Genomic DNA, 8,859 nt, shown 5'->3' with positions numbered 1-8,859 from the left:
CTCGTGGGGCGCGGCCCTGCGGGGGGGCCCCCGGGGGGGGCGGGGCTGCGCGCGCGCGGTTCGCGGGCCCCGGAGGGCGGAGTCCAGGCGGGCGCCAGCCGAGGGAGGGGGCGCGGTGGCTCTGGAGTCCAGCGCTCCCTCAGGCCGTGGACGTGATGCTGGCTGCTGTGGGTCGGGCGGCTGGGCCAGCGGGGATGTGACGGGCGGCCCCTCGCCTCACCTGCCGTCCTTTGGCCTGTAGGTCGCTGGGCGACCCGCAGCCGGGCCGCGGCTGAGGAGGCAGCGCGACCTCCGCACGGTGAGAGCCGGGGTCGGGGCGGGAGCAGGGGCCGGAGTCGGGGCGGGGCGAGCGCCCGCGGCAGCCCTGGGCAGGGGGCGCGGTCCGGGGCCCAGGTCCGGGCGCCCGGGATAGGGCCGTGGCGTCTTCCGGCCTCCTGCCCTCCGGAGCGACCCTCTAGAGTCTCCGCGAACCGCCTGAGGCCAGGCAGGCGTGGAGCGGGGAGGTCGGACGCCCCTCGCCCCTGGGGCTGTGACTGGCATATCATGGCCCGTGGGCCGCTGCGGCTGCGGCCCTCTCTCTCTCAAGGAGAAATCGGGGCGAGGCTGAGATACCCAGTGATTTCAAAGCCAGGATGCTAGTGAGGGATGATAGGGAAAGTACCAAGTACCGGGGTGCCCCGAATGACTGTGGGTTTTTTTTTTTTTTTAATTACTGGGCCCAAACAAAGACACACCCTAAACACATCCTGAGACAAAACTTTGGTGGACCACACCGTTGCCATAGGTTCAGATGCTTCTTCTCTCTCCTTTTTAGACATCTGCTGTTTTTATACATATATATATATGTATATTTTAATGCACCTACTCTTTTTTGTCAGGCAAAGGGAGAATGACTCCTTTGAGGGAGCATTTGACGGCTAAGCTTGAGTTTGAATTTCAGTAATTGCAAATTCATCTTTGTGGGCTACCCAGCCAGTTAGGCTTGCTGTTCCTAGACTAGGCCTGAACAGTGTGGAAATTACTGATGCAGGGACTCTTCGTAGTCCCAGATCGGAATGTCTGTGTTTCGCTCCCATTGGTGAGATAAATGGAGCTTAGGCTTTCCAAAATAACCTTTTGAAAGGCATTTCTGTTCTCCCTTTTTTTCCTGAGCATTAAAATATTAATGGAACCTATTAATTTTGCCAGTTTTTTTTTTCTTCTTCTTCTTAAGCATCATCTTTTAGACTAGTTTTAAAGAGAGTTTGGTTGTGGCACCTCTTCTTTAACCAAAAGGCATTTAAGATACTTGCCTTCTGCAGAAGATAGTCACAAAAAACATGTCTTATCTGTAATCAATATATGTATTACAAGGATTTAAACATTCCTGAATGTTTTGCCTGAAGTCAGTCTTAGATGTTATTACTGTTTGCCTCTCTTAATTTATTACTTAGTATCTTTAGTATTTTCTTATTTGCTTGTTTTCTTTAGTGTTCTCAACAACACTGATGTCAAATAATCTTTAGGTAAACACACACTTTCTTGAACCCTTTAGCTGTAATTCATACTGTTTTACTTCAGTGTTGTATTAATACGCCATAGTAGGAAACTGCTAGAAGCCATCCTGAACAGCAGGAACTCTCCTTTTAAAAAAACACAACAAGGCAATTTATTGTACCTTTTCACATCCAGACCTTCATTTTCTGTTTGTTGTCTTGACTCAGCTTTGATTGGGGAAGAACGGGGGACTTTGATTTCATGTTTAAAAGTCTGGCAGTGTGACTCTTCATAATCTGTATTTGATACAAGTCAGAGCCCTTCACGATTTCTCGTACTTGTCTTTGTTTCTCATTTCATCTTCTACCATTTTGCCTGCCCTCTCTGAACAAAGACTACTTAGAGTTCTCTGAAGATGTCATCTTCCTTTGTGGTTTTACACTGTTGCCTCTATTGAGAATTCTCCATCCAGTAAACAACTTGCCCTTCAAGACCTGACCAAATTATCACCTCTGAATCTTGTCCAGACATCTTATCTCACTTGTCTTCACTGATCCATTAGTACATTGTACATTCTGCAGTTAGTACTTGTCAGTTGGTAGTTAATGATTTGTTAATATGGCTGTGTTCACCAGACTTTTGGGCTTCTTAAGGGAAGGGACCTTTGCAACTCTTAACACATGCTATTTTATGGCACAGGTGCTCACAAACTGTTTACTGAATGAACTTTTGAGGAATGTTCCTAATCTTGAATATAGTTTATAGGTGAAGTATATTAACTACCTCTTTCAGTGTTAGAAAACTTAGAAGAGGTGACTGCACAAGGTACTTTAAAATTTCCAGGAATAAAGTCAAAATTGTTGTTGCTGGTTAGGAATGAAACCCCACTTATGACAGAAAAAAACCAATATGTTTTATGACACAAGAATAAAAAGAATATGGCCAGTAAGTATTGCTGTTTCTTTAATTTAGGACTTTAAGACAAAGAAATTTGCCCAAGGTCATGCAGGTAGAAGGGGACAGAGCTGGGATACAATCCAGGTCTTTTGACCATCTGTGTCCTTGCCCCCAGTTGCCTACTTCTAAGTCTTGTTTTATAATCAGAGTGGGAGATTTTGAGAGAGTTGGACGTATATTGGTTAAAGGGGTCTATTAGTAGAATATTGAACTTGAAAGAATTCATAGATTTGTTTCAACTTTAAAAATTTTACCCATTAAACGACTGAAACCCCAAAGGGCAAGAAACTTACTTGAAGTTACTCAGTCACTTGTATCCCACATCTCCTGATGTCACACTTGTGTATTTTTCATTATTCCATGGTGCTTTGGGGGGAAATGAGGAAGTTGTCAATTTTCAGAGGGAGAGCAAATCAGCTTCCACTTTCAATCTCTTTGGCTGCTTAATTGCCTATTGCTTCTAGGGTCTTAGAGCCCTTGAGGCTAAGAAACATGATGATTCATTTGAGGATATAGGAGAAACCTAACCTCCACTATTCCATTCGTCTGGGGTTTTTGACCTCATTGCTGGATAGAGTGCTCCTTAATAAGTGGCTTCTGCTCACCATATGGAGACCCCCACATACAGTTACATTTTGATGGTAAAATGAGATTTAATAAAGTAAGGTTACAGCTGGCTAATAGCATGGCTAAAATTACATGTATCGCTAGTCTGTACGTGAAAAGAGCCTATCTGATTACTTCTATGTGATAGGTTTTTTGGAAAAGAAAAATTGTGGTTTTATGCCTTTGAAAAGTTAGTTTTGAAATGTGTACTTCCTATGGGAGGCCTGGTCAATTCCAACAGACAACTTAATGGTCAAAGAAATAAGGAAAAAAAAACTTAAAATATTCTCTTATTCATTTCTCATCATGTATACATGATTTTGTACTGCAATCGCAGCATATAGTTCAATATTTGCCTTCATATTTAATGTTTTCTTACTGCTATAGTTTTTATATATTTAAATTATTCTACAGTGTTACAGTGAGTTGATTTATTTACATATTTATAATTATTGGACATCTAAGCTGCTTCCCGTTTTTCATGGGGTGCAGTTAACATGGAGATGTCCTTTGTTTTGCTTCTTTAGGCTAAAGCCTAAGGATTATAAGGTCAAAAGGTATGAAGGTTTTTGTCACTTTTGAAAAATATTGCTAGGTTTGTTTCTGAAAGGTAGTATTTTTTTTTTTTACTGCTTCCAGCAGTTTGGTTGACCAGTTTTATCTTTTACAGGCTTTTGTTTTTAACTTTTTTTTTTTCAAATGGGTATAAGGGTACCTGCTGTCTAAGATCACTATTCACAATAGAAAAGGAAGTGCAGTATTTCTCTCATTTTATTTTCTCCTTTGTATGAATTGTTTGTCCTTTGCCCATAAATTACTGGACTCTTCTTACCAATTTTCAGTAGTACCTAGCATCATAAATATATTATTCTCTTGAAATATGTTTGTGATCTGTTTTATTTTTATTGTTGTAGACTTTGCAGTTTTAAAATTATTAAAATCATTGACAACAACAACAAAAACCAAAAAAAATCATTGACAATTTTTTGTGTGTGATTTCATCTTTTGATTGTGAGATCTACGAACAAATGTCACTCTACCATCTGATGCATATTTTTATTTTCTTAAGCTTCTATGGTTCTTTTTGTTATATGTATATATCTTTAACAATAATATATGCAATTGAGATTGCATTTAATTTTTGTGGATTTTATACTATAGAGAATCACATTCTTATAAATATCTAAATGAGTTTCCATTGGTAAACTGCTGCCTTTTTTCTTCTTGAACTTGAATAGGAAACGAAACTAACCTAGTTTTTTTTTATAAATGGGTACTTGTTTTTTAATAAATTATAGTAAATTTAGGCAGAAATTTCATGAAAGCAGTTTTTGGTTAATTGAAGTTTTTGTTGTTTCCGGATTAACTAGAAGATCATTTCTGATTTAACTTTTATTAATCATTCTAAAATGTACGAAAATAAAACCCTGGTTATCTTCTTCCTTTGGGAGTAAGACATTCTAGTGTAGTAATTAACATTGATTGAGTGCTGGTTACTTTGCTGGTACTTGGATAGAATTTCTTACTTAATCCTCATAACAACCCTAAGATGTAGGTTCTTTTCATATCCTCATTTTGCAAATGAGAAAGAGAGGTAAGGTGACACGCCAAAGGTAACACAGCTAGGAAGCATCGGAACTAGAACTCAGACAGCCTGCTTTTAAAGGGCTCTATTTGAAAAGTATATTATATTACTTTATTTTCTCTGCTAAGGATTTGAACTTTATCTCTTAGGTACTGGAAAAATATTAGATGTTTCAAAGCAAAGGGATGATATAGTATGTTACATCCTTTAGGGAGATGGCTGATGTGGCAAAGTGGAAATATATTGAATTGTGTTTCTGATAGGAAGTGGTTGAAATAGGTCTAATGAGAAATGAAGCCAAAACTGCAAGTTGGAAGTGGAGATCAGGGGTATTACGGAAAGCTACGGGGCTTAGTAACTGATAAGAGAGTGGGAAGCTGGAGTGTTGATTTGGACGTTATCAAGTGGGGTAATGACAGATGAATATGCGCTCACAGCACTTTGTTATATTTCTTTCATAGCATTGACTGGGATTTATTGTACCTAACTTAGTGACACATCTACCTCCCCCACTGGGTTATGTACTTGTCAAGGACAGGGACTGAGTAGAAAGCATGAGCTAATACAGGATGAGCTAATTCAGGAAGATGGCAAGAGACTGAACCGGGGGTAGGAGACACCAGATCACCAAAATCAAAAAGTGGCTGGAGGAAGAGAAGCTCTAGAGAGTGACAGTTGTCAGGGAGAAGGGGGAAGAGCCATCAGTGCAGGATTAGAAGAGGAGCCTTAAGGAGAGGGAAGTATTCGCACAGAAGTAAACACGGAATGCCACCTCACGCTACAAACAGTTTTGGTTCGTGTGCCCTAGTGTGGTTTGCTGATGGCCAGTGGCTGTGTGGTGTTAAATCGTCTTTCCTTTGTCCCCCCCCCCCCCCTGCTTTCTAAGAGTATCCTGTGCCCTCTTTTAGCTTCTACCATCTTGCTACAGGTGCTGATGCTGGGGCGTGGCTCAGCCTATAGAGAGCAACTAATCAGGACGCTCCTTTCTTTTTAAGTGAATTGACCAATCAAGAGTATGATAGGTGTAATCTCTGAGTTTTTAGCTCTTCTCTGCTGAGTTGATTGCCTTTGAATGCTCCCAGAATTACCTCTCTGACTTCAAATTGGTTATTTTGAGATTTGGAGCCATTGGGAAGCCAGAGAATTCTTAAAGCCTGCATCCATGAAAGTGAAAGATTTTCACCTTTCCCATGTTGATCAGTAAGTTAGTTTGAAAATATTTAGATCATCTTTTAGGATTGTTGATCTTAAAAATGCCCCAGGACCATCATTCTAAATAATTAAGAATCTCTCTTCTCTTCGTATAGTTCTGTCATTATCTAAGGTGTGGGAATTTATTTTAAATTTTAAATTTCCTCGGTCAATTCATAACTTCATGTTTGTTTTTCGAAGAGTGACTTAGAAAAGGAATTTGTGCATGATTTCTTCTGCTACCTTTTGCTTCAGAGCATCGTTATCCTTCACTGTCTGTGTTGTCCTTCCTTGTATTCATCTGCCCAGTTTCTTCTGTACTTGGTAAGTAGAATAGGAAGGGGGAAAAGAGAAAAAATATGGGTAATTATTCCTCTCCCCTGCTTTTCCATGGTTGTTACCACTCTTCCCTCCCCCATTACTGCTCTCAGCTGTCCATTTTGGCATGGTCTCCTGCACCATCTCTTCAATTCTATGTATGGTAATGGGAGATGCAAGACAGCTCTTTAGCTGAGGAATGCTGGATTTCTCAGGGTTTTGGTTCTTCTGTGATCTCTGTTTTGCTGTCATATTGAAGAGCCCAGGTGACATCTTGTATCTTAACAGATGCTTTCTATTCCCTGGCAATCTACCTCTGTTTAAAATGGAAAAAAATAAATCCAGGTCCTGTTTCTTTGAATTTCTCCCTTTCCCTCCCTCTCTTTCTCTCTCTCTCCCTCTCCCCCCTCCACACACCTCCCTCCCCCCATATCAAGATACCATAGTCTCTTGATGACAGATACCCTAGTGCATACACTAGAGAAAATGAAGATAGGCAGACACCAGAAGGTAATTTGAATTGTTGTTGTCATTACATTAATGATATTTGGTTGCAGCCTGAGTGCTTTGGGGAAATTTGAGAGCTTTCTCTGACCATTATGTCTTGGCAGCCAGTGTTAGGGTTGGGAGTTACAATTTTCTCAGAAGCCCATACCTTAGAAAAGCAGGGACTCTTCCTAGCTATTTAAGTGTGTAGAATGGGTCTGGTAATATTTTGGTCTAACTTGGTAGGCCAGCTTACAGGAAACATTATCCAGGTGGTATTTCTTTACAGGGAATAGCGAGGCAGGGATGGCCATTTCTTCTTCTTTCTTTTATTTTTATTTAAACATTTTATCTCAAGCTTATTTTCTTTATTTTAAGATAGTCTGGACTTGTCAGCCCTTATTTATTATTGGCATCAGCTAGACTTGTAGACTTGGCCATTGTTGTGGCCACTTTTGCAGTTGATGTTTTTTTCACTACTTGAGGATTTCTACACTGTAAGTTTCCTCAACCCAGGCTTTGAGACCAGATCCTGAATCTGGATTTTCCTCATTCATGCCATCTTTCCATTCAACAAATACCAGCTGGGCACTTGCTAGTAATGGTGCAGTGAAGAAAACACATTTTCTGACCTTGTGGAACTTATTTTCTAATAATAAGATACAGAAAATAAACAAGTATGTATGCAATATGTCAGCTATTATACTGCTGTGGAAAAAAACAAAGCAGAATAAGGTGGAAAGAACGTGGGGGATGCTGCAGTGATCAGTGGTGAGCAGAGATGTGGAAGAAGTGAGGTTGTGATCTAATTTTACAGATATTAGGGGAGAGCATTTGAGGAAGATGGAATAAGAGTGCAGATGTCTTTTGTCTGAAGCATGCTTGTCCTGTTTGAGGAGTGATAAATAGATCATTGGAGGCCTTGTGAGGAATGATTGGTGGAAGATGAGGCCAGAGAGGTGGGTGAGGGGGCCAAAGGGATGGTAGTGGGAGTGCAAAATAGATCATATATGGCCTTACAGGCCAATAGAACTTTTTGGCTTTTACCCTAAAAGTGGGAAGCCATCCATTGATTTTGACTTGGTTTAAATAGACCTTTCCACTGCTGTGTAGAGAATGTCATAGGCGGGCATAATGAGATAATTCAGCAGGCTTCAGCAATAATGCCAGGTGGGAGATGATGGTGATTTTAGGCAGGGTTAGGAGAAGTGCTCACAGTATATTTTGAAGGCAGAGCCAACAGAATTTGATGGTGGATTGGATGTGGGTTGTAGGTTTTGACCTGAACCACTGAAAGAATGGAGTTGCCGTTTACCGAGATGGGGAAGACTGCAGGAGAAGTAGGTTTTAGGGGGAAGTAATGCGTTCAGTTTTGGATATGTTAGCAGTCCAAGTGGAGATACTGTCTAGACAGCTGGGTATACATGAGTCTGCATTTCAGTTCAGAGGAGGGGCTGGGAATATAAATTTCCAGTCATTGGCATAGAGATAGTATTTAATACCATTAGAACTGATTAAGATAATCTAGGAAGTGAGTGTGACTGGAGAAGTCAGAGACTTTGCCTTGGGGTCCTCTAATGAGAGAGAGGGACCTGGACAGAGAGTTAGTGCTAGAGCTAAAAAATGAGAGTAAGAAGCACCCTCCAAAGAAGGAAAATTAAGAGTGAGTGGTTATCTCTGAAGCCAAGTGAAATGTTTTAAGAAGGGGGAAGTGAGTGATCAGTTGTGTTGGCTGCAGTTAGATCAAGGACTAAGATGTGACTTAGATTTAACAATATGAAAATCATTGGTGGGAATTCCTTGGAGGTCCAGTGGTTAGGACTCTGTGCTTCCAGTCATTGCAGGGGGCATGGGTTCGATCCCTGGTCAGGGAATGAGGATCCCTCATTCCTCATGGTACAACCAAAAAACAAACAAACAAACAAACAAAAAAGGAAAATCATTGGTGACCTTAAGTTGTTCATGGTGGATTAATGGAGATGAAAACTTGATTGGAGAGGGTTTAAGAGGGACCTGTAGGAGAGAAATTGGAGACAGCCAGTTTTTTCAAGGAGTTTCAACTGAAACTGAGGAAAAACAGGGTGCTGGCTGGAGGGGATGTGGAGTCAAGGAATTTTAATTTTTTTAAAAGATGGGTGCTTTTCTGGTGTATTTGTAGCTGATGGAATGACCCAGTAGAGAGAAAAAAAATTACAGGAGCTATTTCTTTGAAGAATAAATGAAATTAATTTTATCCTTAT

The 8,859-nt window shown here is 40.9% G+C and overlaps 1 protein-coding gene across 1 annotated transcript in view; it reads left to right on the top strand.

Annotated features, from left to right (window-relative positions):
- The first annotated feature begins 78 nt into the window (after positions 1 to 78).
- CCSER2 (coiled-coil serine rich protein 2) overlaps positions 79 to 8,859 on the top strand; it is a 44,657-nt gene continuing 35,876 nt past the window's right edge. The window contains 1 exon segment of the mRNA XM_007472307.1: positions 79 to 298. The gene's annotated coding sequence lies outside the window, so the exon portion shown is untranslated.

The sequence above is a fragment of the Lipotes vexillifer genome, unplaced genomic scaffold (assembly GCF_000442215.2).
Source record: "Lipotes vexillifer unplaced genomic scaffold, Lipotes_vexillifer_v1.1 scaffold1062, whole genome shotgun sequence".
Lineage (NCBI taxonomy): Eukaryota > Metazoa > Chordata > Mammalia > Artiodactyla > Lipotidae > Lipotes > Lipotes vexillifer.
The sequence above is the reverse complement of the archived record's forward strand: the minus strand, read 5'-3'. Positions and strand labels throughout refer to the sequence as shown.